The following is a 27,974-nucleotide window of genomic DNA, read 5'->3' as shown; positions in this document are numbered from 1 at the left end:
TTGCTGGACCAAGTCTGGCCCTATCAACTTAGCTTCTCCGATTTCAAATCACCCAATTGGGGATCTACACTTTCTCCCATATAGAGCCTCATACAGTGCCATTTGAATGCTAGAATGATAACTGTTATTGTAAGCAAACTCAATGAGTGGCAAATGGTCATCCCAATTTCCTCCAAAATCTATCATACATGCCCGTAACATATCTTCAAGAGTCTGAATAGTACGTTCAGCTTGCCCATCGGTATGTGGGTGAAACGCCGTGCTTAGGCACACTTGGGTCCCTAAACCTTCTTGGAAAGACCCCCAAAACTTGGCTGTAAACTGAGTCCCTCTATCGGAGATAATAGATACCGGAACGCCGTGGAGTCTCACTATCTCTTTAAGATAAAGCTTGGCATAATCTTTTGCCATATAGGTCGTTCTGACTGGTAAGAAATGCGCTGACTTTGTGAGCCTATCCACGATCACCCATATAGAATCATATTTACGTCGAGAACGGGGTAACCCTGTAATGAAATCCATATTAATCACTTCCCACTTCCAGGTTGGGACTTCTATAGCTTGCAATATGCCACCCGGCTTTTGGTGTTCTATCTTCACTTGTTGGCAATTAGGACACTGAGGTACAAATTCTGCTACGTCTTTCTTCATCCCATTCCACCAATATATAGTCTTAAGATCATGATACATTTTCGTCGCTCCGGGGTGAACAGAGTAACGGGAATAATGAGCTTCTCTCAAAATCTGATGGCGTAGACCTGCCACATCGGGAACACATAACATGCCTCGACATCGGAGAACTCCGTCTTCCGAAATGTCAAATGATGACCCCTCCTTCTGAGGGAGTGTGTCTCTGTACTGCATTAGCAGGGGATCCTCAAATTGTCGCTCTTTTACTTCCGCTACTAACGATGAAACTGCTGAATTCTGAATAATAGCTCCACTGCTACCGGAGTCCACCACTCGGACTCCTAGGCTGGCTAACTGCTGAAGATCACGGGCCATCTCTTTCTTTTCTGGTCATACATCACTTAGACATCCCATCGACCTACGGCTAAGAGCATCAGCCACAACATTTGCCTTTCCGGGGTGGTACAGGATTTCAACATCATAGTCTTTTAGCAACTCTAGCCATCGTCGTTGCCGCAAATTGAACTCAATCTGCTTAAAGATGTACTGGAGACTCTTATGATCTGTATAAATATCCACGTGGACACCATATAAGTAATGTCACCATATCTTTAAAGCATGGACCACCGAGGCCAATTCTAAGTCATGGGCAGGATAATTCTGCTCATGTTTCCGTAATTGTCTAGAAGCATACGCAATCACCTTACCATTTTGCATCAATACACAGCCTAGCCCGACGCTTGAAGCATCACAATAAATGGGGCTGAAGTCAGTCGGTCCTTCAACTCTTGGAAACTACGCTCGCAAGCATCTGTCCATTGAAACTTAGCTGACTTCTGAGTCAACTTGGTGAGCGGTGCAGAAATAGAAGAGAAACCCTCAACAAATCTTCTGTAATAACCGGCTAAGCCCAAAAAGCTACGGACCTTCGTAGGGGTCGTTGGCCCTGGCCAAGTCTTCACTGCCTCAATCTTTTGGCTATCCATTTGAATACCGTCAGCTGCAACAATGTGGCCCAGAAATGCCACCGAGTTCAACCAAAACTCGCATTTGGAAAACTTCGCGAATAACTCTCGAGCTCGAAGAAATCCAAGGACAATTCGCAAATGATCCACATGCTCTGCCTTGGATCTAGAATACACCAGGATATCATCGATGAATACAATCACGAATCGATCTAGAAAAGGCCTGAATACATTGTTCATTAAGTCCATAAACACTGCTGGTGCATTAGTTAGCCCAAACGACATTACTCGGAACTCAAAATGGCCATATCTTGTTCTGAAAGCTGTCTTAGGGATATCTTTCTCCCTAACTCTTACTTGGTGATACACGAACCTCAAATCAATCTTTGAAAACCATTTGGCACCTTGCAATTGATCAAATAAATCATCAATCCTCGGGAGGGGATACTTGTTCTTAATTGTCACTCTATTCAATTGCCGATAATCAATGCACATTCTCAAAGAGCCATCCTTCTTCCGGACGAACAATACGGGTGCTCACCACGGGGATGAACTAGGCCTAATGAAGCTTTTTTCAAGCAAGTCTTTTAATTGCTCCTTCAACTCTTTCAACTCTGCGGGTGCCATCCTATAGGGAGGAATAGATATGGGTTTAGTGTCTGGCAACACATCAATCGCAAAATCGATCTCTCGCTCGGGAGGAAGGCTTGGAAGCTCTTCCGGGAACACATCTGGAAATTCGTTCACTACCGGAACTGACGGAAGAGTCGGTGACTCAACTTGTACATCTTGAACTCGCACTAGGTGATAAATACACCCTTTCGTGATCATCTTCCTTGCCTTTAGATAGGAAATAAACCTACCTTTTGGTGATGCCGCATTCCCTTTCCATTCTAAGACTGGTTCTCCCGGAAACTTGAAACGAACCATCTTCATTCGGCAATCAACATTGGCGTAACAAGAAGCAAACCAATCCATGCTCATAATAACGTCAAAATCTACCATTTCTAGCTCATGCAAATCAATCATGGTACGACGATCACAAATCTCAATCACACAATTCCTATATACTCGGCTAGCTATTACCGAGTCACCCACGGGTGTAGACACCTCAAAAGGTTTGATAGACTCCGGCTCAATTATAAATCGACCCGTAATATATGGAGTAACATATGATAATGTGGAGCCCGGATCAATCAAAGCATATACATCATGAGAGAATACCGATAATATACCTGTGACCACATCAGGAGAAGACTCAAGATCTTGGCGTCCACCCAAAGCATAAATACGGTGCTGAGGACCGCTAGTACTGGGAGCTCTGCCTCTACCTCTACCATGGCCGACTGGCGCATGTGAACCTAGCCCCGTAGGGCGTACAGATGCCGAAGATCCGGCTACCGACCCTGATGGCTGGGTCCTACCTCTACCATGTACTGAGGGGCAATCACGCATAATATGGCCTGGCCGACCACATGAATAGCAAGCGTCTGAACCTGATCAGCACTGACCCCAATGCAACTTTCCACACTGAGAACATCGTGGTACGGGTGGCCTTGGATGGCCTGAATCACCTCTAAACTGAGACCCCGAATAACCCTGACTCGACTCGGAACGAGTAGATCTGTCAAATCTCTGCCCCGTGAACTGTGGAGGTGTACTGGTCATAGAATAGCTTGAATGGCCGGGAAGCTGCTGTCTGTGTCCGCCCCTGGACTCGCTCCTCGAACCCGAAGGTCTGGTCCTCTTGTTATGGCCCCTTATTCCAGAGTTGTCGTGAGTCAGCATGATTATATATATATATATATACCTTGTCCCGACCATGTTATGTCATGTATTCCAGTAGAGGCTCGTATCGGTTATATATAGTCAGATGATGTCCAGTCTTGTTGTTTCACATGTTGTTATGTAGTTGAGTATTTATAGCCTAATATATTTCAGACATGATATCCCTATGAGTCTGTAGAGTATCACATGATGGCCCTATTAGCCTACCTACGTTTTTATGTTACAGATGTACATCAGGCGGTACTTGGCTAGTACAGTCAGGTGCCCGTCATGGCCCTCCGATTTGGGTCGTGACAAGAAATGGTATCAGAGCCATTCTATCCTAAGGTGATCTACAAGCCGTATCAATTAGAGTCTTGTTTATGGGTGCGTTACGCGCCACACTTATAAACAAGAGGCTGCAGGACATTTAGGTTGGTTACCTTCCTTTCCTATTCTAGATCATGTGATAAAGCCAAGTAGTTAGATATGAGATTCCCAATCCTAACGCTGACTGTTTTGTATTTGGAAGATAACTTCTACGGGAAAGAAAACTGCTAGTTCAAGGGCTTCAAGAGTGAGTTATTATTATGAGACAGATCCATCCGAGGACATGCCCTCTATTGATACAGATCCATCTGAAGTTATGTCTTCTATAGAGACAGACCCATCTGAGGTTCAGGAAGAATAAACAGGTCAGGTAAGGAACAGGCAAGTGATTAAGGTTGATCTCCAGACCCCATGTTATGATATATTATTTGATGAGGCAGGTTCTTCTGTAAGGTCGAGAAATTTACAGATGGGGAATTCGAGTAACCCAAGTTTGGTGGTATCTGCGGAACAAGGTTCAAATGAAAATAGTGGTAGAACTGGAAAGATCAGTATAGTTGGTACGTTTATAGAAGGTATGGGTACTACAGAGCAACTTGTAGAAGGATGACAAGAGGGAGAATGTTACACACCGTACTTGCGGAGAAGCACTTATGAAATTTGAGCGTAAGTATGTTGAACTATGGCTAAGTAAAACAACCTTGGAGTATAAGGGACAAAGTATTATTAAGTACATTCTATGAGTAAAGGATGCATGTGAGGAATTCCGGAAGGTCCTATAAGGAAATTAGTGGAAGAAGTTGAGTTAGTATGACTTTGGAAGAAGATGAGCGCTACTTTGAACAACAAGAATGAGCAAAATTGGGAAAAGAATATCTTTTCGCATATGAAGAGTTTTGAAGTTCAGTAAAAGCCTAAATTGAAGTTCATGAAGTATAGTTTCCAACGTAATAAACCGCTCGTCGATACGACGTCAGAGTAGAGAATTATGGACGTTACAATTCAGGATGGCAGAGTAAAAACGCGCAGCTACAGTACCCGAAAATTCTAGGTCGGTGCCAACCGACCCTAGAATACTATAAAAGGGGTTTTACCCCTTATTTTTCATCCAAACACCCCTAAAACCTTCCCTAACCCCCTATAACATTCTCCCAATTTCCTCCATAAAATTATAGCCCAAATTAAGTGAAACCCCGGGATTTAGGCTCGGGAAGCGTATAAGGTCTTGTAGTTCTTGTTCTAAATAATGAATCTCGATGAATCAAAGGAGGTCGCAAAATATAAATAAGATTTCAATCTTTACCAACCTTGATTGAGGTAAGGATATTCTTTACTATGGGTATTATGAATTGTACCATGGAAATTTAGTTGTTAAAGCTTCGTAAAGTCTAGTGATTGGTTGAGAAATTGGGGAAACATCGTGTGAGATGTTTTATGGAGTATTTTGGTATTGATAATTATGTTGTTGTTATTATTGTTGGTTGTTGGTATTGTGATTTTCGGCTAGGGATATAAACAGGGGAGATGCTGCCCGAATTTCGGTAGATTCTAAGAGGATTTAATTTGAAGGCTTAAGACAAGCATGGGACGATAAGACTAACGATAGTATGAATTCTATTGAATGTAGATTTATTAGCTTGGGTGGGGGGGGGGGGATAAGAGTTAAGTAGTTAAAGTTAAGGCGACTAAAAAGATATATTAAGGTTGTCCCTTTCTTTCTAAAGGCATGATTCTTTTCCTGTGAACCTATACGTGTTTTCCATAACATCCTTATTCCCAAAAGCTAGAAGTTCATGATTCTTAGTGTTTCTTATGATGGTAAAGATAAATATGGTCCATGATGATGATGATCCCATTCAAGAGATTCAAAAGCTTATGGTTTTGATGCTATTATGTGATTATAGAGTTTATTTCTTAATTTTCTTGATTTTATTCATTGTTGTTGATCTCACCTTATGATAATTGTTCCTTCAAGGTGAGACATTATGATGATGATTGTTCCATAATGTAATCGGAGGCTACCGACCTTACGTCACTCCGATAGAGTTGTAGTTTTTATTTAGGATCTCATGCATGCTACTTATATTATATATGTATATTAGATATGCTATATGGGACATGGTGAAAGGTGAGGCATTATGTACGCATAACCGCCTAATCAGTTGGTATACTATGATCTCGTCCCGGATGCGGGATATATGGGATAAATGGATCGGGCCGTTCATTTCGTGGTAGCATATATAATGATGATATAATATATTTATGGATCGGGCTGCACGTTCCGTAGCACTATTATGTTATATATGTATGAGAAATGTTTTTATAAAAAAAAAGGCTAAGCCTGCATGGTATCCGCCTAAGAGGCATTCAGATGTACAAGTTATCTCTTTATCTCATGTTATGTTCCATATTTCTTGTTATGTTATTATTCATGCCTTACATACTCAGTACACTATTCGTACTGACGTCCTTTCTTGTGGACGCTGCACTCATGGCCGCGGGTAGGCAGGGAGACAGATCAGATTCGTAGGTTCTTTATCAGTGGATTCTCAGGAGCAATCTACTTACTTCGGAGCTGCAGTCTATTGGTATTGGTATTTATAGTCACTTGTATTCTATGTAGAGGCTCGTAGTCATATGTGTATAGTTAGACGTTTCATAATCCTACTGATTCATATTGTTGTATGATATTTTAGCAGCCTTGTCAGCTTGTGATGATGAGTATAATTGTTGAGGATTATATAGAAATTTGCCTTTATCTTGTGGCATATGCCCTTACAGATTATGATACCCATGAGCTATCTTTGTAGTCCACCTAAAGATGATCATGAGATACATATTCTGAGGTGCTTGATTGGTTAGTTCTAGGAGCCCATCATGGCCCTCTGGCTGGGTCATGGCAGAGCACTTCCTCAACTACCATTGGATCGATTTATATTAGATCAATATTCCAGAGCAGGATCAAGGTAAAGACTTCGATCGTTGAAATTTCGGAATTCAAGTGATAAAATAAGAAAGTAAAGCCTCCCTCTTAATGACTATTAGAGTGCTTCAGGTAAGTTTGTAAAACGTTTGAGTTAACATCAGTGGTGAAATGCAGAATTGATTACTAATTATTTTAGAAAGAAAGCAAGGGATTATGTACATAATAGATGATTTGTGAGTACATAAGCCTCTGGGTAAGGGGATTGATTGGAGTTTTGTGAAAAGATGTTCAGATGTGATATATGAGACGAGCATTACTGCGTCATTTTCTTCTTATGTTAACATGCCCTGTATGGTTGAGTTGTATGTTATGTGCGCTTCAATATTTGGCCTTGTAAGGTATTAGATGCATTTTCTAGGCTGTGTGCACGTTTGGGATAGTAATGATTATAGAGGAAACTCTGCCGAAATTTCTCAAAACTTAAGGATAACTACTGGGTAAGTGTGGGCACTACAGGTGAGATTGTTACAACAAATAAAAGGAGCAAGTAGTTAGAGGTCAAGTGGAAGGATAAGTAATGAAAGAAAGAGACAAGATAATAGGATAGTTGGAAGCAAGATAAGAAGAAACAACAAGGTAAAGGGGATGACGAAAAGCATGTACCTAATATACGAAACGTACGTGACTAAAAGAAAGGAAACATGTTATGAACAGAAGAAGAGAGGTTTGAAGAAAAAGGTGAATAACAAAACATCTACCCGTTATGACGACTTCGATAAGTAGAGTATGAAGGAAATGCACCCCTTATCAGTACTTCGGTGCTAAGTAAGAATTTTTGTGGGCACTTTAAGACGATTGAGAGCTTGAAGGAACCGTAAAGATATGTGATCATTTCAATCGAGACACGAGACGATAAAATTATTGAGTACCTTATTTCTCCATATATCAGTTAAGGACAACTCTAAACCTATTCTAAGCTCCTCCGACGATTACGCCGGACTTCTAAGAGATCCCCTAAAGGACTACACTTCACTACATCAATGGTACACCGGAATAGCAGAGAAGTATACATCTACGGTATTACGAGTTGATTGAGGGAAATTGCAAAATGACCCAACCTTGACTTTTAAAACATGTTGTTGCCAAAGGTAAGCTTAAGGTATTCATGGTGTGCCTAAGGTTATCCTATTGCGGATTGTGTTATTTAAGTAAAAGAAGACGGAGTAAAACATAGAAATGAACGAGATATTGTTCTAGTGTTCGTAGGACCATTTTAAGTATTTGTAGAGGTGGTTATAAATGGAAATCATAGTTAAGGATGCAAGTAAGCTGTTCCTAATGCTGTGATGCCTTGAGAGCAGATTACTAAAGGGAAAAAATGAGTAGAGACCCGAATATGAGTACGAAGCTAAGACGACATGGTTACGAATTATGTTGGGAAGGAATTATGGGATAATTATGGGCTGCTTCAGATAAGATGACTTATGCGTGAAAAGATTTATATGTTGCAAGCCCTCGAGATAGGAAATCGTAGCGAGCAATATTATGACAAGAGAAATCTACTATATAGTTTAATAACTGTTAGAGTACAAATGGTATTGCAAAGAATAACCCCCGACATCATAAAACAACGTTAACGTATTGAGATATGATAATGAAATTTCAGAAGATACAGATTGGAGGACGAAAGCGAGACGTAAACATCCCTAAATGGCAACAAGATAGATCCAGTTATGAGACATAATTAAGGGATGGTGTCACAACCCGACTCGGGGCCAAGACGAGCACCCGGTGCTAACCCACCCGAGCACCCTCTTAGCTTACTCTTATACTTACATCTAGGTGAGCCACATAATTATACATGCATTTCCATTGATTCGTCAACTAGGCGCATATGGACAACCGCACATTTATATCGTCATAGGCATTTATGCTACATCAATATACATGGGCCAACGTGGCTGACAAAATGATATACAAAACATAGGCCGACAAGGCTAAACACATCTACCCACACACACACACATGTCTACGAGCCTCTAAGAGTATAACATATCACATTAGCGGGACAGGACCCCGCTATGCCCATAATTATATACACAAAAGAATGAGTACCCAAAAGATATGGCTCCGAAGGAAATGGAGCTCTCTATGAAATCTCCGAATAAGCAGCTAAGGATCAAATCTGTCTCCCTGCGCACCTGCGGGCATGACGCAGCATCCACAAACAAAAGGACGTCAGTACGAAGAATGTACTGAGTATGTAAAGCATGATCAACATCAATATAGAAGCATAATAGATATCATATGAAGATAGCATACGAGGGGAGACAGTAATATCATCATCATGTCGCTTACTTGCATACATCTTCGTTCATATCCGATAATAATACTCGTACCATACTTGTGCTCATATTCGTATAAATGTCCTTATTCGTATTCCTATACAAAGTCTTTTCACATTCATATTCATATTATATACATAGTAATTTCATATACATAGCATTTACATAGCATACCCGACCTCATGGGATCGGTGTTTTATACATACTTGGCCAACCAAGGCTCAAGGTCATACATACCTGGCCCTACCAAGGCATCAGGGTTATCCGTACCCTCTGCAGAGGTGTGCGCGCGTTTCGTAATCGTATACATACTTTATACATAGTCATATACATATAATCTTACCCGGCATCATAAGCTCGGGGTCTTATTATAGCCCTTCATAGGCACACATACACATATATCGTAGCTCGTAAGCATCTCTAGTCTCGTTTTACTCTCATCATCATTACTATCCTCATCATTATCGTTACATTTACATTATAGGCTTACTCGTCACACGAGGAACGTAGTATAAGCATAGTACATATCAAGGGTCGTGAGCTTATGAGCTCGGAATGTCAACCATGTGAAGACAACATACTCATACAGAGGAATTTAGGAATTTGGCCAAGAACCATGCCTTATGAAAGAAGGGTTAGCCTTACATACCTTTCCGTCGAACTATTCTATGCTTGCACGTTCCCTTCCAATGCTAGCGTTTATACCTTCATTAATATCATAACAATGGCCATTAGTCATTCACATTATCCACATTATCTAGAATTCCTCAATTTGCCTCTAATTCACCCACATTCATGATTATAACACCCATCTTCGTCCATTCGTCTAAAGTGTTTAGTTCATGATCTTAATAACATTTATAACACATTCATATCACAACACAACAACATTCATAACTCATTTCAAACTATTTCTCAAAATGTCACTATTCATCATTCATGACCTAGTTGACCACATTGTCTACAATCCATGTATTTTAATTCTCCAATACCTCAAACATCTTGTAAAAATCATGAATCTTACCTTAGAAGTTGTAGGAACAAGCTTTGGTTGATAATACTCTTCTTTGAGCAAAACCCTAGTTTTTCTCCATTTGGATTTCTTGACTTGGATGATCCTTGATGATTCCCTTATCTTGATTTACTTGTCTTAATGTTATGGATGACTTATAATCCTTGAAAACTCATAAAATAAATGTAGAGAGAAGTTCTAGAGAGAAGGGGTGTAATGTTGTAATTGAAATAAGACAAGTCTTGATCCTCATATTTAAAGAATTGAAAAATCTGTGCTGGGTGAACAGTGATCGTCCATGGAGTTTACGGTCCGTATTTCAGTTTACGGATCGTCCCTCGTGGTCGTTTTTAAGCTTAAGCAGAACCAGAAACTTTGGCCTGCATGCATGGTGATTTACGACCATGGTTTACGGGCCGTAAATCACTTTACGGTCCGTCCACCAGGTCGTATTTTAGCCATTTCCTCAGCTGGCAGAAAGTTGATGTTGGACATGCCAGTTTACGACGTCAAGTTTACGGACCGTATTGCACTTTACGGTCCGTATTTTGCACTATACGACCACTGGGCAGTTTTGCCAACTTTCAATTTTTCTCATTTCTCGACTTTTCATTCTAATCATCCACATCCCTTTACATACATTTCCCATGAAACATTATACACTCGCACTCCTCGCACACATCATTAGTTCATTTACTTGCGTACCAACGGAAAATTTTCCGAGGTGTAACATTCTACCCCCTTAGGAACATTAGTCCTCGAATGTTAAGGGCTTGGGGAATTCTATAAAAATTTCGCCAGAGTTTCCTCTATAATGTGGCACTACCACCCTGTCACAACAACCCACAATAACAATGCCTCACAGGGAAATAATACAACATCACTAGAAATTTGGCCACACAAGACCTGAATGTATAAAAGGAAAGCATGCATACCTTATGATTTTGACATCTCATCTTGGACTTCTTCCAAGGGATGAAATAAATGTGGGTATTTGGATCGCATATTCTCTTCTGCTACCCATGTCATTTCCCCTCGATTGTTATTTCTCGACAGAACTTTAATTGAGGCCACTTCTTTGTTTCTAAGCCTCCGTACTTGCCTATCTAATATGGCAATGGGTATTTCATCATAAGTTAACTTTTCTGTCACTTGAATATCATTCACTAGGACGATCCTCGTAGGATCTCCAACACACTTCCGAAGCATCGAAACATGAAATACTGGATGGACTGACTCCAAATCTGGAGGTAGATCTAGCTCATAGGCCACCTTGCCTATTTTGCGCACAATTTCGTATGGCCCAATATACCGGGGACTGAGCTTCCCCTTTTTGCCAAATCTCATCACGCCCTTCATCGGCGACACTTTCAAGAATACCCAATCTTTCACTTCGAACTCTAAGTCTCTTCGACGATAATCCGCATAGGACTTCTGACGACTTTGAGCCGCTAGCAACCGATCTTGTATGAGCTTAACTTTCTCTATTGCTTGCTGGACCAAGTCTGGCCCTATTAACTTAGCTTCTCCGGTTTCAAACCACCCAATTGGGGATCTACACTTTCGCCCATATAGAGCTTCATACGGAGCCATTTGAATGTTAGAATGGTAACTGTTATTGTAAGCAAACTCAATGAGTTGCAAATGGTCATCCCAATTTTCTCCAAAATCTATCATACATGCCCGTAACATATCTTCAAGAGTCTGAATAGTACGTTCAGGTTGCCCATCGGTCTGTGGGTGAAACGTCGTGCTTAGGCGCACTTGGGTCCCTCTATCGGAGATAATAGATACCGGAACGCCATGAAGTCTCACTATCTCTTTAAGATAAAGCTTGGCATAATCTTCTGCCACATAGGTCATTCTGACCGGTAAGAAATGCGCTGACTTTGTGAGCCTATCCACGATCACCCATATAGAATCATATTTACGTCGAGAACGGGGTAACCCTGTAATGAAATTCATATTAATCACTTACCACTTCCAAGTTGGGATTTCTATAGCTTGCAATAAGCCACCCGGCTTTTGGTGTTCTATCTTCACTTGGTGGCAATTAGGACACTGAGCTACGAATTCTGCTACGTCTTTCTTCATCCCATTCCACCAATATATAGTCTTAAGATCATTATACATTTTCGTCGCTCCGGGGTGAACGGAGTAACGGGAACAATGAGCTTCTCTCAAAATCTGATGGCGTAGACCTACCACACCGGGAACACATAACCTGCCTCGACATCGGAGAACTCCGTCTTCCGAAATGTCAAATGATGACCCCTCCTTCTGAGGGAGTGTATCTCTGTATTGCATTAGCATGGGATCCTCATATTGTCGCTCTTTTACTTCCGCTACTAACGAAGAAACTGCTGAATTCTGAATAGTAGCTCCGCTGCTACCTGAGTCCACCACTCGGACTCCTAATCTAGCAAACTGCTGAAGATCACGGGCCATCTCTTTCTTTTCTGGTCGTACCTCACTTAGACTTCCCATCGACCTACGGCTAAGAGCATCAGCCACAACATTTGCCTTTCCGGGGTGGTACAGGATTTCAACATCATAGTCTTTTAGCAACTCTAGCCATCGTCGTTGCCGCAAATTCAACTCTTTCTGCTTGAAGATGTACTGGAGACTCTTATGATCTGTATAAATATCCACGTGGACACCATATAAGTAATGTCTCCATATCTTTAAAGCATGGACCACCGCGGCCAATTCTAAGTCATGAGTAGGATAATTCTGCTCATGTTTCCGTAATTGTCTAGAAGCATACGCAATCACCTTACCATTTTGCATCAATACACAGCCTAGCCCGACGCCTGAAGCATCACAATAAATAACATATCCTTCCAATCCCTCTGGAAGTGTCAAGACTGGGGCTGAAATCAGTCGGTCTTTCAACTCTTGGAAACTACGCTCGCAAGCATCTGTCCATTGAAACTTAGCTGACTTCTGAGTCAACTTGGTGAGCGGTGCAGAAATAGAAGAGAAACCCTCAACAAATCTTCTGTAATAACCGGCTAAGCCCAAAAAGCTACGAACCTCCTGTCACGACCCAGCCCCGTGGGCCGCGACTGGCGCCCTAGTTGGGCACCCAAACGTACCTATCCATATCGAATCACATACAAATAGCATATATGGCTATAACTGCTATATGCCGTCTCAAACTGTATCCAACTGTATCTGACACAAACATAAGCATATACATATATCGAAACTCCGGCAAGGCTATCAAATATGTCCAAAAAGCCGACAAGGCTGTCAAATATGTCAAAAGCCGACAAGGCTGTCAAATGACACAACGGCCCAAAACACAGATACAAATGCACGCCGACAAGGCTGCCATAACGAATAGAATCATACAAACACATCGGAACAGAAGTAGGCACACACACCCACAAATACGTCTACAGACCTCTAAACAGACCAACTGAATCATATGGCGGGACAGGGCCCCGCCGTACCCCTGAACAAATACATACACAACGAACGAAACTGTATACCAAAACATATGCTCTGAAGTGAGAAGAGCACTCCGAACAGCAAAGGAGGATGTCCTAAACTGGTGGATCACCAAACTGCGCATCTGTACCTGCGGGCATGAATGTAAAGCAGAATATACAGAAAACAAACCTGAGACATAAAAGAAACAGAAGTGCCGAACATAAGTGCAAATCCAATTATATCAAAATGTTTAGTTTCAAACATGTAAGTCATGCATAGGGTACAGAAGAATATGGTCGCTCGCCCGTCGATGGCGCCATAACACAACATAACACCAGAAAGTTTCAAATCTCCGTATCCCCGTCACATATCACATCACCGCATAACGCCATACACAGCATAACACCAAATATAAGTGGAACCCGACCCTCTTTTGCGAGTAGCTCGGTGAACCATAAACACAGCATAACTCCGGAGTGTATCAAAACGCGCACAATAACAGAATGCACGAATAGAGTCGTGAGTAGTCATATGTATAAAATCATTATCATAAATTCAAACATAAGCATAATGATCATATTTGAAAATCGAAATAATAATCATACTAAATTCTTTCAAAGATTCTCCGGATTTCATAAAGGAAAGTCGCGGGACCCACGGGTGGGTATTTACCCGAGTCGGGCCCGCCTATGGAAAACATACATATCATATGTCATATAGACTTCTACAAAAATATTAGAGTAATCCGAGCATGTTTGTGAAAGATATGGCATTCCAAAAATTACGAACTTCTTTAAAGTGAACCCTTTTTATGCAAAATTCGGAAAACGATTATTTCAGAGACATAAGGGTTCATATTTCATCAAATCATACATAAGAGTGCCAAAGAACATATACGTATCATAACATGCTCGGATTTCGGATTTGGAATTTCCTTAAGGCTCTAATTTAGCCTATGTAAAACTAAGACATGCCAAAAAGAAAGGAAGTTGCCTTACATACCTCGTACGCACTCCAAGATGGCCAATCTAAAGTAAATTCCAATCTACGCCTCGGGCTCCCCAAGGTCTACAAATATGCCAAAGAATATCCAATCATTAGCTAAGGGCACTTAAGCCATCCATTCCAAACTAATCATTAAATTCTACGGAAAATTCGGCAGCATTTCCCCTGTAAATAGGCCATCCCGAGAATTTATCTCGCTCAAAATCAACAACAACAACCACAATAACCAACCTAACAACATCAATAATAAATTCGGAAGGCAAAATAACATTAATAGCTCTCTTTTTCATCATTCAACAACTTTCCAATTATTCAATTCAATGGCTTACTTTCAAGCCACAATATCGTTCACACATTTAATTATCAACCCAAATCCTTACCACAATATTCAAGGGCATTCTAAACAATTCACATAATATTTCTAACAATCCACAATTTCTCCAAACTTTTGGCCGAAAACAACCCCCTTAGCCGAGAGCAGCCCCCTATTTTCTTTCCTCATTTTCAAGTCATGTTTTGTATCACAATCCACAATATATCGATGTCATTTTCACAAATATACGACTTACATCAAACGCATAATAAGACCCAAATCAGCCCACAAAATCTCAACATCATTCTTGAGTCATTAAATGCTCAATTCCAACTAGAATTCATAATGACGACAATTAAGACGTTAAGCGATATAAATACGATCTTCGGCATATAATAAGACCCATATTCGTCCACGCTACACATATACATATGTTAATGGTTCTCATAAATAAAGGTTACATTAAGTGCACCCAAATTCTCCAAATCAGTCCGCACATTTACCATATCAATTTTGGGACATTAAACTCTCATTTCCAACATAAAAGTCATCACAATAACCATTACGACACTAAGCGATTTTAATTCATTCTTTGCCAAACATTTGGGGCTATACACGGCTACAATACACACATACATACATATATCGATAATTCTCATTCATTTCTTCACCTTGCAACAATCAACATACTAAATGGAATTAATTCATCACTTTGTCACAACACCCATTTACACAACTTCACACACCATACACGACCCAACTTCCAACATACTACATTTCACGATTTTCATCCATAATAACATACTATAATATGCATACAACATTTATAACACATAAAACAAGAGGAATTCTCACCTTTCTTCTTCAACTCCACAAAGGGGTTAGGGTTTGCAACCTCTTGAATGAAGGACTTGATCACTCCAACAATGCTTTCAAGCTACTTAGGGACCTCAATATAGTGGGTTTGTACCCAAGAATTAATTTTGGAGAGGCAAAACTTGGACTTGAATTTCCATGGTCCAAGCCGTGAGGTTGGAGGGAGTATTGCTCTCCAAGGTCTTGATTTTTCTCTCTCTCTAGTGTTGAAGTGGAAATGAGAAAAGATGACTTAAGGGTCATCTTTTAAGCCCCCAAAATATCTCTATTACCTTTGGCCCACACAATGTGTTGGACCAATTAAAATTGGCCACACAATGTGTGGGACCTTTTTGTGGACCACACGGCTACAAGGCCATTTTTGGGCAAGATTTTTAATTCCAATTTTATGAATTGTGGTCCCAATTTTTCCTAAGTGTTCAATGCCCACAATTTTATATACAACTTATGTCTCCGAATAAAATCAAATGGTCAAAAATCCCGACTTCAAATCCCTGAATAGTCTAGGCCTTAAATTATCATAGTTAATCCGGGTTGTCCCAATGTATAAAAATACGGGACGTAACATCCTCCCCCCCTTAAGAACATTCGTCCTCGAATGTTGGATTAATGCTACGGATCTTACTCAAATTCGGGGGAGTTTCTTTTATAGCCATCACATACAAATCATTCATAAATCAACATAGCCATACAAGGAATTTGGACTACCTGAAGGTGCCGAAAATAGGTGAGGGTATTTTTTTCATCATCTGCTCCTCAGCCTCCCAGGTTAATTCCTCGCGGTTATTATTCCGCCACAGTACTTTAACAGAAGCCGCATCTTTATTCTGCAACTTTCTTACCTGACGATCCAATATGGCTATAGGTTGCCCTTCATAAGATAGCTCCTCTGTGACCTGTATATCATCTGAAGGAATGATTTTGGAAGGGTCACCCATACATTTACGAAGCATAGAAACATGGAATAACGGGTGAACCGCTCCCAAATCAGCTGGCAGATCCAATTCATAGGCCACTTTGCCTATTTTACGAATAATCAGATAAGGCCCAATCTCATAACGCCTTTCATAGGTGACACTTTCAGAAACACCCAATCGCCAATCTGGAACTCTAACGGTCGACGCCGTTTATCAGCATAAGGTTTCTGTCGACTCGGGGCCGCTAATAGTCGCTCTCGAATCAGTTTCACTTTATCGACTGCTTACTGGATCACATCTGGACCAATTAACTGAATCTCACCCACGTCAAACCAACCAATCGGAGATCTGCATTTCCTGCCATACAAAGCCTCATATGGCGTCATCTGAATACTGGAGTGATAACGATTTTTATTAATAGCAAATCCAATTAGCGACAATGATCGCCCCAACAACCTCTAAAATCAATAACACAGGCCCATAGCATATCTTCCGGTGTCTGAATAGCACCATCGGCCTATCCGTCGGATTGAGGATGAAATATTGTGCTACGACTCATCTGAGTCTCCAGTCCTTCCTGGGACGTCTTCAGAAGTTAGCCGTAAACTGAGTACCTCAGTCGATTATAATAGATATAGGGATCCCGTGCAGTCTTATTATCTCAATAATATACACTCTGTCATAACCCTCACCCGAAAAAGTAGTCCTGGCTGGAAGGAAATGGGCTGATTTCGCTAATCTATCAACAATACTCCGAATAGAATCGTATCCGCGTTGAGTGCGCGGTAAGCCTATAATGAAGTTCATGCGAATCGTTTCTCGTTTCCAAACTGAAATTTCTAGTTCCTGTAGCAATCTGCCGGGCCTTTGATACTCGATCTTGACTTACTGACAATTTGGGCATTGGCCAACGAACTTTGCAGTGTCCCTTTTTCATACCATCCCATCAGCATAAATATTTAAGATCATGATACATTTTTGGTGGATTCAGAATGAACAGAATGTCGAACATTTTGTGCTTCGCCCATAATTGGCCATCGCAGCCCTGCAACGCCAGGCGCACATAACCTGCCTCTATATAACGATACCCATCAGGTGAAACCTCGAACTGGGTCTTTTCCTTATCAAGGGTTGTATCTCTGTACTGTACCAACATAGGGCTATCAAATCGGCGTTGTTTTACCTCTTCCATAATCGATTAGTCCGCGACTTCTCAGACAGCATCCCTAATATTTCCAGAATCAACCAAACGGACTCCAAAGTTAGCTAATTGACGAATTTCACGAACCAATCCTTCCTGATCAGATTGTACATCAGTCAAACTGCCTATGGACTTACGGCTGAGTGTGTTGGTTACCACATTGGCTTTCTCAGGATGATACAGGATATCGATATTATAATCTTTCAATAATTCAAGTCACCCTCTCTGCCGCAAAATTAGCTCCTTTCTGCCTAAAGTGTACCGGGGCTCCCATGGCCTGTATAAATATCAACATGGGCCCTTTATAAATAATTCCGCCATATCTTTGAAGCACGAGTCACCGCAGCAAATTTTTGATCATGAGTGGGATGATTCCTTTCGTGCGGTCTGAGCTGTTGGGGAGCATAGGTTACAACTTGACTATGCGACACTAATTCATAGCCTATCCCAATACCAAAAGCATCATAATAAGTAACATACCCGGCTGGCCTCGCGGGAAGAGCCAGAACTGGAGCTGAAATTAATTTTGCCTCCCGTACCTGGAACTGCATTCACAAGTACCGGTTCACTGAAATTCCACGGCCTTCTGAGTTAGCTTCGTTAATAGTGCCGTAGAAGAAGCAAAGTCCTTCACAAAATTTTCTGTAATACCTGGCTAATCCCCGGAAACTGTGTATCTTGGTCTACGTCGAAGACCTAAGCTAACTTTTTTTTTTATCACCTCAATCTTCTGTGTGTTAATTGTTTCTATTTCTACTTACTTTACATCACTTTCATCCGCTCCCCCTCTTTTGGGGTTGTGCTTATACCGTATCCATGTTTTTCCTTTTTAATTTATAACTTGATTATCTTCATACGAGATCTTAACAAAATCACGAAGTGACGAAACTCTCAATCATACAGTACAAAATCTTATCTGATAGCTGGCACTCACATAATGTAATTAATGTAGCAATTTATCCTTTAATGATTATATCCTTCCTTCACACCCGTTCCTTATCTGTCGTTCTGTTTTTCTCGATAGTCGAATTACTTAATATACGCATGATTCATCATTCCATGCCATAGGTTTTCCTTTGCCCTGCACTATTACACTTAAGTTCGTTTTTTGCAAATAATTTCGTATTTTGCCTGTCGACCCTTTTTGGGGCTCTGCTTAAATAGGTTTCTTACTTTTCAATTTCCTGGCATTTGATCTCCTTATCTTACACTCAATTACTCTCTTTTCCTTCCAAAATATCGTCGTATTAGAATCTTCCATATTCTATACCCGATAAGTACCAATACGCAGTGGGGGAGTTGATCCCATTTTCTAAGAGCGAATGAGCCCATACTTATTCATCATTAGAAAGACCTATTCGTAATAATTTGAGTTTAGTCATTATGTCTTTCTTTATGAATTTTGAGAACCTATGGATAAAATATCTCAACCAGTAGCAAAATAAATATCAGTTTATTTCATGACATCTGTACCATATCTTCGCTTTGTCTCATAAATTCTGTTCAGTTAATGTCTCCCATATATTGCAACGCTGGCTATTAGGGTTCGCCAATCGATCGGCAAAATCATAAATGGGGGTCCTATACATACATATATATATATCACTAGCATTTCTTTTACAAAGCGTCCTCAATCATCTGTTCAAACTCATTCTAATTCTAGAGTTGCGTTGCACTTTCTCCCTTTTCACTAATCTAATCCGTCTCAGCCCACGCGACCTTTATAAAGTTTCTAATCATTCCACGTACCTTAATTTCCTTTTAGGTTACTCCAAATTTACTATTTGTCTCTTATATCCATATTTACGAAAATCTTTGTACATCTCCCAGGGGGTCACCCATCCCAGAATTACTCTGGCCCTGGCACGCTTATCCTTACAACCTTAATGTTTTTAGACGCGTTAAGGTCGGTATAATTACATCAATTTCCCCGCACAACCTTTATCCTGTAATTTAAGGCAAATCGTGGTCTTACATATTTTCAAAACGTTCTCGTAGCGGGTCCCACCCCGATCTAGGGAGAATTCTTTTACTTTTCGGACTATATAGTCACCGTGTCGCCCCCTATAAATCCTCAATATTTTTATTCTCATGCATATACATATATAATTTTAAACAGCCCACAGCTTTAAGTTTTTATTCCACAAATTCCATCTCCAATTAGTCGACGAAGACTGATAAAATAATAATGTACATCATTCTCCAACCACCAGCAAAAGAACACTAGAATCCGACGAACATCGCGAAATCCTTTAGTACTTAATTCACATAATTACCTCCATATTTATACATATATATATATATATACTTCTTTTGAGTCATAAGAGAACCATTTAATCCCCAACTGTCTTTTATACATTTAGTACTCTTCAAATGAACCGAACTTAATCGTTGGACATTTTTGCCTTTCACATAAGCTTTTCTGAAGCAACATGTGGTTGGAACATATTCTGGTCCGTTTAAATAAATTACGAATTTGCTACTCTTATATGCCTTCTCGAAATAAAATTTCCCAATCAAGGATAATGTTTCTTACGAATGGCATGGAGGGTACCTCTTAACTTTAATCCAACATAATAGATTACCCTATCGGTATCAATTTTCAAGACATACTAAGAACTCATATCTCGATCTACTTTTTATATTTCTGGAAAAATTTGGGCAGAGGTTCCTCTGTATTTCTTACTATCCCAAAACATGTACACAGGAAATACCAACCATGCCTCACAGGGCCAACACATATACGTATATATATCATCATATCACATCGTATCATAGCCACACAGGGCTAACAATTTCAATAAAAAGTATGAAATTTCAAGATTTACCTCACATGCCTAACTCAAACGGCACTAGTGACTTTTTCCTGTTTACTCTTCTTTTTAATCTTCAACTTTATATTTCCATCATACTTCAAATAGCTTCCCCGACATACATTTTTCATACCATTTCTTACCTGAGTACTATGCAGCTTTCCATATCTTCAGTCACTTTCTTACGTCGACACCGTCCTCCAGCTGAAATTAAAGGTTAGCAAAAAGGAATCCATTTCCTACAACTGGCTCTATCGCACGATCTAAGATTCAAAGAAAGAAAACACCCTAAATGTCCTGTAGCCTCCTGTTTATAGGTGTGGTGCACAACACACCGATAAACAAGACCCTACGAGACACGGTCTGTAGACATCCCAAAGACAAACCGCTCTGATACCACTCCTGTCACGACCCAGCCCCGTGGGCCGCGACTGGCGCCCTAGTTGGGCATCCAAACGTACCTATCCATATCGAATCACATACAAATAGCATATATGGCTATAATTGTTATATGTCGTCTCAAACTGTATCCAACTGTATCTGACATAAACATAAGCATATACATATATCGAAAAGCCGGCAAGGCTATCAAATATGTCCAAAAAGCCGACAAGGCTGTCAAATATGTCAAAAGCCGACAAGGCTGTCAAATGGCACAACCGCCCAAAACACTGATACAAATGCACGCCGACAAGGCTGCCATAACGAATAGAATCATACAAACACATCGGAACAGAAGTAGGCACACACACCCACAAATACGTCTACAGACCTCTAAATAGACCAACTGAATCATATGGCGGGACAGGGCCCGGCCGTACCCCTGAACAAATACATACACAACGAACGAAACTGTATACCAAAACATATGCTCTGAAGTGAGAAGAGCACTCCAAACAGCAAAGGAGGATGTCCTAAACTGGTGGATCACCAAACTGCGCATCTGTACCTGCGGGCATGAAACGCAGCCCCCCCCGAAGAAAGGGGGGTCAGTACGAGATATGTACTGAGTATGCAATGCAGAATATACAGAAAACAAACCTGAGACATAAAAGAAACAGAAGTGCCGAACATAAGTGCAAATCCAATCATATCAAAATGTTTAGTTTCAAACATGTAAGTCATGCATAGGGTACAGAAGAATATGTTCGCTCGCCCGTCGATGGCGCCATAACACAGCATAACACCAGAAAGTTTCAAATCTCCGTATCCCCGTCACATATCACATCACCGCATAACGCCATACACAGTATAACACCAAATATAAGTGGAACCCGACCCTCTTTTGCGAGTAGCTCGGTGAACCATAAACACAGCATAACTCCGGAGTGTATCAAAACGCGCACGATAACAGAACCGGCCCGGGACTCGGCGAAAGGAATAACAGAATGGACGAATAGAGTCGTGAGTAGTCATATGCATAATATCATTATCATAAATTCAAACATAAGCAAAATGATCATATTTGAAAATCGAAATAATAATCATACTAAATTCTTTCAAAGATTCTCCGGATTTCATAAAGGAAAGTCGCGGGACCCACGTGTGGGTATTTACCCGAGTCGGGCCCGCCTATGGAAAACATACATATCATATGTCATATAGACTTCTACAAAAATATTAGAGTAATCCGAGCATGTTTGTGAAAGATATGGCATTCCAAAAATTACGAACTTCTTTAAAGTGAACCCTTTTTATGCAAAATTCGGAAAACGATTATTTCAGAGACATAACGGTTCATATTTCATCAAATCATACATAAGAGTGCCAAAGAACATATACGGATCATAACATGCTCGGATTTCGGATTTGGAATTTCCTTAAGGCTCTAATTTAGCCTATGTAAAACTAAGACATGCCAAAAAGAAAGGAAGTTGCCTTACATACCTCGTACGCACTCCAAGATGGCCAATCTAAAGTAAATTCCAATCTACGCCTCGGGCTCCCCAAGGTCTACAAATATGCCAACGAATATCCAATCATTAGCTAAGGGCACTTAAGCCATCCATTCCAAACTAATCATTAAATTCTACGGAAAATTCGGCAGCATTTCCCCTGTAAATAGGCCATCCCGAGAATTTATCTCGCTCAAAATCAACAACAACAACCACAATAACCAACCTAACAACATCAATAATAAATTCGGAAGGCAAAATAACATTAATAGCTCTCTTTTTCATCATTCAACAACTTTCCAATTATTCAATTCAATGGCTTACTTTCAAGCCACAATATCGTTCACACATTTAATTATCAACCCAAATCCTTACCACAATATTCAAGGGCATTCTAAACAATTCACATAATATTTCTAACAATCCACAATTTCTCCAAATTTTTGGCCGAAAACAACCCCCTTAGCCGAGAGCAGCCCCCTATTTTCTTTCCTCATTTTCAAGTCATGTTTTGTATCACAATCCACAATATATCGATGTCATTTTCACAAATATACGACTTACATCAAACGCATAATAAGACCCAAATCAGCCCACAAAATCTCAACATCATTCTTGAGTCATTAAATGCTCAATTCCAACTAGAATTCATAATGACGACAATTAAGACGTTAAGCGATATAAATACGATCTTCGGCATATAATAAGACCCATATTCGTCCACGCTACACATATACATATGTTAATGGTTCTTATAAATAAAGGTTACATTAAGTGCACCCAAATTCTCCAAATCAGTCCGCATATTTACCATATCAATTTTGGGACATTAAACTCTCATTTCCAACATAAAAGTCATCACAATAACCATTACGACGCTAAGCGATTTTAATTCATTCTTTGCCAAACATTTGGGGCTATACACGGCTACAATACACACATATATACATATATCGATAATTCTCATTCATTTCTTCACCTTGCAACAATCAACATACTAAATGGAATTAATTCATCACTTTGTCACAACACCCATTTACACAACTTCACACACCATACACGACCCAACTTCCAACATACTACATTTCACGATTTTCATCCATAATAACATACTATAATATGCATACAACATTTATAACACATAAAACAAGAGGAATTCTCACCTTTCTTCTTCAACTCCACAAAGGGGTTAGGGTTTGCAACCTCTTGAATGAAGGACTTGATCACTCCAACAATGCTTTCAAGCTACTTAGGGACCTCAATATAGTGGGTTTGTACCCAAGAATTAATTTTGGAGAGGCAAAACTTGGACTTGAATTTCCATGGTCCAAGCCGTGAGGTTGGAGGGAGTATTGCTCTCCAAGGTCTTGATTTTTCTCTCTCTCTAGTGTTGAAGTGGAAATGAGAAAAGATGACTTAAGGGTCATCTTTTAAGCCCCCAAAATATCTCTATTACCTTTGGCCCACACAATGTGTTGGACCAATTAAAATTGGCCACACAATGTGTGGGACCTTTTTGTGGACCACACGGCTACAAGGCCATTTTTGGGCAAGATTTTTAATTCCAATTTTATGAATTGTGGTCCCAATTTTTCCTAAGTGTTCAATGCCCACAATTTTATATACAACTTATGTCTTTGAATAAAATCAAATGGTCAAAAATCCCGACTTCAAATCCCGGAATAGTCTAGGCCTTAAATTATCATAGTTAATCCGGGTTGTCCCAATGTATAAAAATGCAGGACGTAACACCTCCGTAGGGGTCGTGGGCCTTGGCCAGGTCTTCACGGCCTCAATCTTTTGGCTATCCACTCGAATACCGTCAGCTGCAACAATGTGGCCCAGAAATGCCACTGAGTTCGACCAAAACTCGCATTTGGAAAACTTCGCGAATAACTCTCGAGTTCGAAGAACTCCAAGGACAACACGCAAGTGATCCGCATGTTCTGCCTCGGATCTAGAATACACTAGGATATCATCGATGAATACAATCACGAATAAATCCAGAAAAGGCCTGAATACATTGTTCATTAAGTCCATAAACACTGCCGGTGCATTAGTTAGCCCAAACGACATTACTCGGAACTCGAAATGGCCATATCTTGTTCTGAAAGCTGTCTTAGGGAAATCTTTCTCCCTAACTCTTACTTAGTGATACCCGGACCTCAAATCAATCTTTGAAAACCATTTGGCACCTTGCAATTGATCAAATAAATCATCAATCCTCAGGAGGGGATACTTGTTCTTAATTGTCACTTTATTCAATTGCTGATAATCAATGCACATTCTCAAAGAGCCATCCTTCTTCCGGACGAACAATACGGGTGCTCCCCACGGGGATGAACTAGGCCTAATGAAGCCTTTTTCAAGCGAGTCTTTTAATTGCTCCTTCAACTCTTTCAACTCTGCGGGTGCCATCCTATAGGGAGGAATAGATATGGGTTTAGTGTCTGGCAACACATCAATCGCAAAATCTATCTCTCACTCGGGAGGAAGGCCTGGAAGCTCTTCCGGGAACACATCCGGAAATTCGTTCACTACCGGAACTGACTGAAGAGTCGGCGACTCAGCTTCTACATCTTGAACTCGCACTAGGTGATAAATACACCCTTTCGTGATCATCTTCCTTGCCTTTAGATAGGAAATAAACCTACCTTTTGGTGATGCCGAATTCCCTTCCCATTCTAAGACTGGTTCTCCCGGAAACTGGAAACGAACCATCTTCATTCGGCAATCAACATTGGCACAACAAGAAGCCAACCAATCCATGCCCATAATAACGTCAAAATCTACCATTTATAGCTCATGCAAATCAATCATAGTACGACGATCACAAATCACAATCACACAATTCCTATATACTCGGCTAGCAATTACCGATTCACCCACAGGTGTAAACACTTCAAAAGGTTTGATAGACTCCGGCTCAATTATAAATCGACCCGCAATATATGGAATAACATATGATAATGTGGAGCTCGGATCAATCAAAGCTTATACATCATGAGAAAATACCGATAATATACCTGTGACCACATCAGGAGAAGACTCAAAATCTTGGCGTCCAGCCAAAGCATAAATACGGTGCTGAGGACCGATAGTACTGGGAGCTCTGCCTCTACCTCTATCATTGTCGACTGGCGCATGTGAACCTGGCCTCGTATGGCGTACAGATGCCGAAGATCCGGCTACCGACCCTAATGGCTGGGTTCTACCTCTACCATGTACTGAGGGGAAATCACGCATAATATGGCCTGGCCGACCACATGAATAGCAAGCGTCTGAACCTGATCGGCACTGACCCCAATGCAACTTTCCATACTGAGAACATCGTGGTATGGGTGACCTTGGCTGGCCTGAATCACCTCTAAACTGAGACCCCGAATAACCCTGACTCGGCTCGGAACGAGTAGATCTGTCAAATCTCTTCCCTGTGAAATGTGGAGGTGTACTGGTCATAGAATAGCCTAAATGGCTGGGAAACAGCTGTCTGTGTCCGCCTCTGGACTCGCTCCTCGAACCCGAAGGTCTGGCCTCCTTGTTATGGCCCCTATCCTGCTCACGTTCATTTCTCCGCTGCTGTAGGTGTTCCTCTAATTCCTGAGCATGTGCCTAAATGCGTGCAATATCCATGCCATCCTGAAGGGACGCAGTCAAACATTTATCCATCAAGTGTGGCCCTAGGCCTTTCACAAACCGGTGCACCCGATCGCCCATATCCGCTACCATGGCCGAAGCATACCTAGCCAAGGAATTGAAGCGGAGACTATACTCTGTATCACTCATGCTACCTTGCCTCAGATCCAAGAATTTATCGGCCCTAGCTCACCGAACTTCTGGAGGCATGTAGTGACGGAGAAAAGCATCGACAAACTCTTGTCATACCAGCGGAGGTACATTGGCTCCCCGCGAAGCCATCCAAACCGTATACCACTGGATTGAGACATCCCTCAATCTGTATGACGCTAGCTCCAGCGATTCGGTGTCCGAAGCATGTATCAACCGGAGCGTCCTTAGCATACCATCAATAAAGTCCTGGAGATCCTCCTCCAGTTTCGACCCAAAGAATTTCGGGGGTTTCAAAGCAATGAAGTCACGGGCCCTTGCACTAACAGTCCTGTCACCTTGCCCTGTGCTTGGCCTCTGAGTCTGGGCCGCAACCAACTGAGTCAACAAATTAATGGACTCTCTTACGTCTTGGCCCGAACCATTCGGTGGAGGAGCTGGAGCTGGGGCTGAGGCTCCCACGTGCTCCTCAGTAATAGGCACTGCCTGGGAGGACTGAGATTGAGCCGCACTCTAGGACTCATCTTCCTCTACTACCGGTGGCGGTGCTCTTTCAGCCCGCTTTTCTGTCACCGTCTTGCCCTTTTGGGCTGCTGTAGCCTTTTTCTTTTTAGGCATCTCTGAAATACACAACACACGATTTAGGAACAAGAATTTCTTACATCATAGCTCTATCGCACGATTCTTATAAAGAAAGAAGGTCATATATTCCTAAGATGTCCGCAGCTTCTTGTTTATAAGTGTGGCGCGCAACACACCCAAAACCAAGACTCTACTAGACACGGCTCGTAGAAACATCCTAGGACTGAACTGCTTTGATACCACTTTTGTCACGACCCGACTCGGGGCCGCGACGAGCACCCGGTGCTAACCCACCCGAGCACCCTCTTTGCTTAGTCTTATACTTACATCTAGGTGAGCCATATAATTATACATGCATTTCCATTGATTCGTCAACTAGTCCCATATGGACAACCGCACATTTATATCATCATAGGCATTTATGCTACATCAATATACATGGGCCAACGTGGCCGACAAAATGATATACAAAACATAGGCCGACAAGGCCAAACACATCTACCCACACACACGCACATGTCTACGAGCCTCTAAGAGTATAACATATCACATTAGCGGGACAGGACCCCGCTATGCCCATAATTATATACACAAAAGAATGAGTACCCAAAAGATATGGCTCCTAAGGAAATGGAGCTCTCTATGAAATCTTTGAATAGGCAGCTAAGGATCAAATCTGTCTCCCTGCGCACCTGCGGGCATGACGCAACGTCCACATACAAAAGGACGTCAGTACGAAGAATGTACTGAGTATGTAAAGCATGATCAACATCAATATAGAAGCATAATAGATATCATATGAAGATAGCATAGGAGGGGAGACAGTAATATCATCATCATGTCGCTTACTTGCATACATCGTCGTTCGTATCCCATAATAATACTTGTACCATACTTGTGCTCATATTCGTATACATGTCCTTATTCGTATTCCTATACATAGTCTTTTCACATTAATATTCATATTATATACATAGTAATTTCATATACATAGCATTTACATAGCATACCCGACCTCATGGGATCGGTGTCTTATACATACTTGGCCAACCAAGGCTCAAGGTCATACATACCTAGCCCTACCAAGGCATCAGGGTTATCCGTACCCTCTGCAGAGGTGTGCGCGCGTTTCGTAATCGTATACATACTTTATACATAGTCATATACATATAG

This window comes from Lycium barbarum, chromosome 1 (genome assembly GCF_019175385.1).
Source record: "Lycium barbarum isolate Lr01 chromosome 1, ASM1917538v2, whole genome shotgun sequence".
Taxonomy (NCBI): Eukaryota; Viridiplantae; Streptophyta; class Magnoliopsida; order Solanales; family Solanaceae; genus Lycium; species Lycium barbarum.
The sequence above is the reverse complement of the archived record's forward strand: the minus strand, read 5'-3'. Positions refer to the sequence as shown.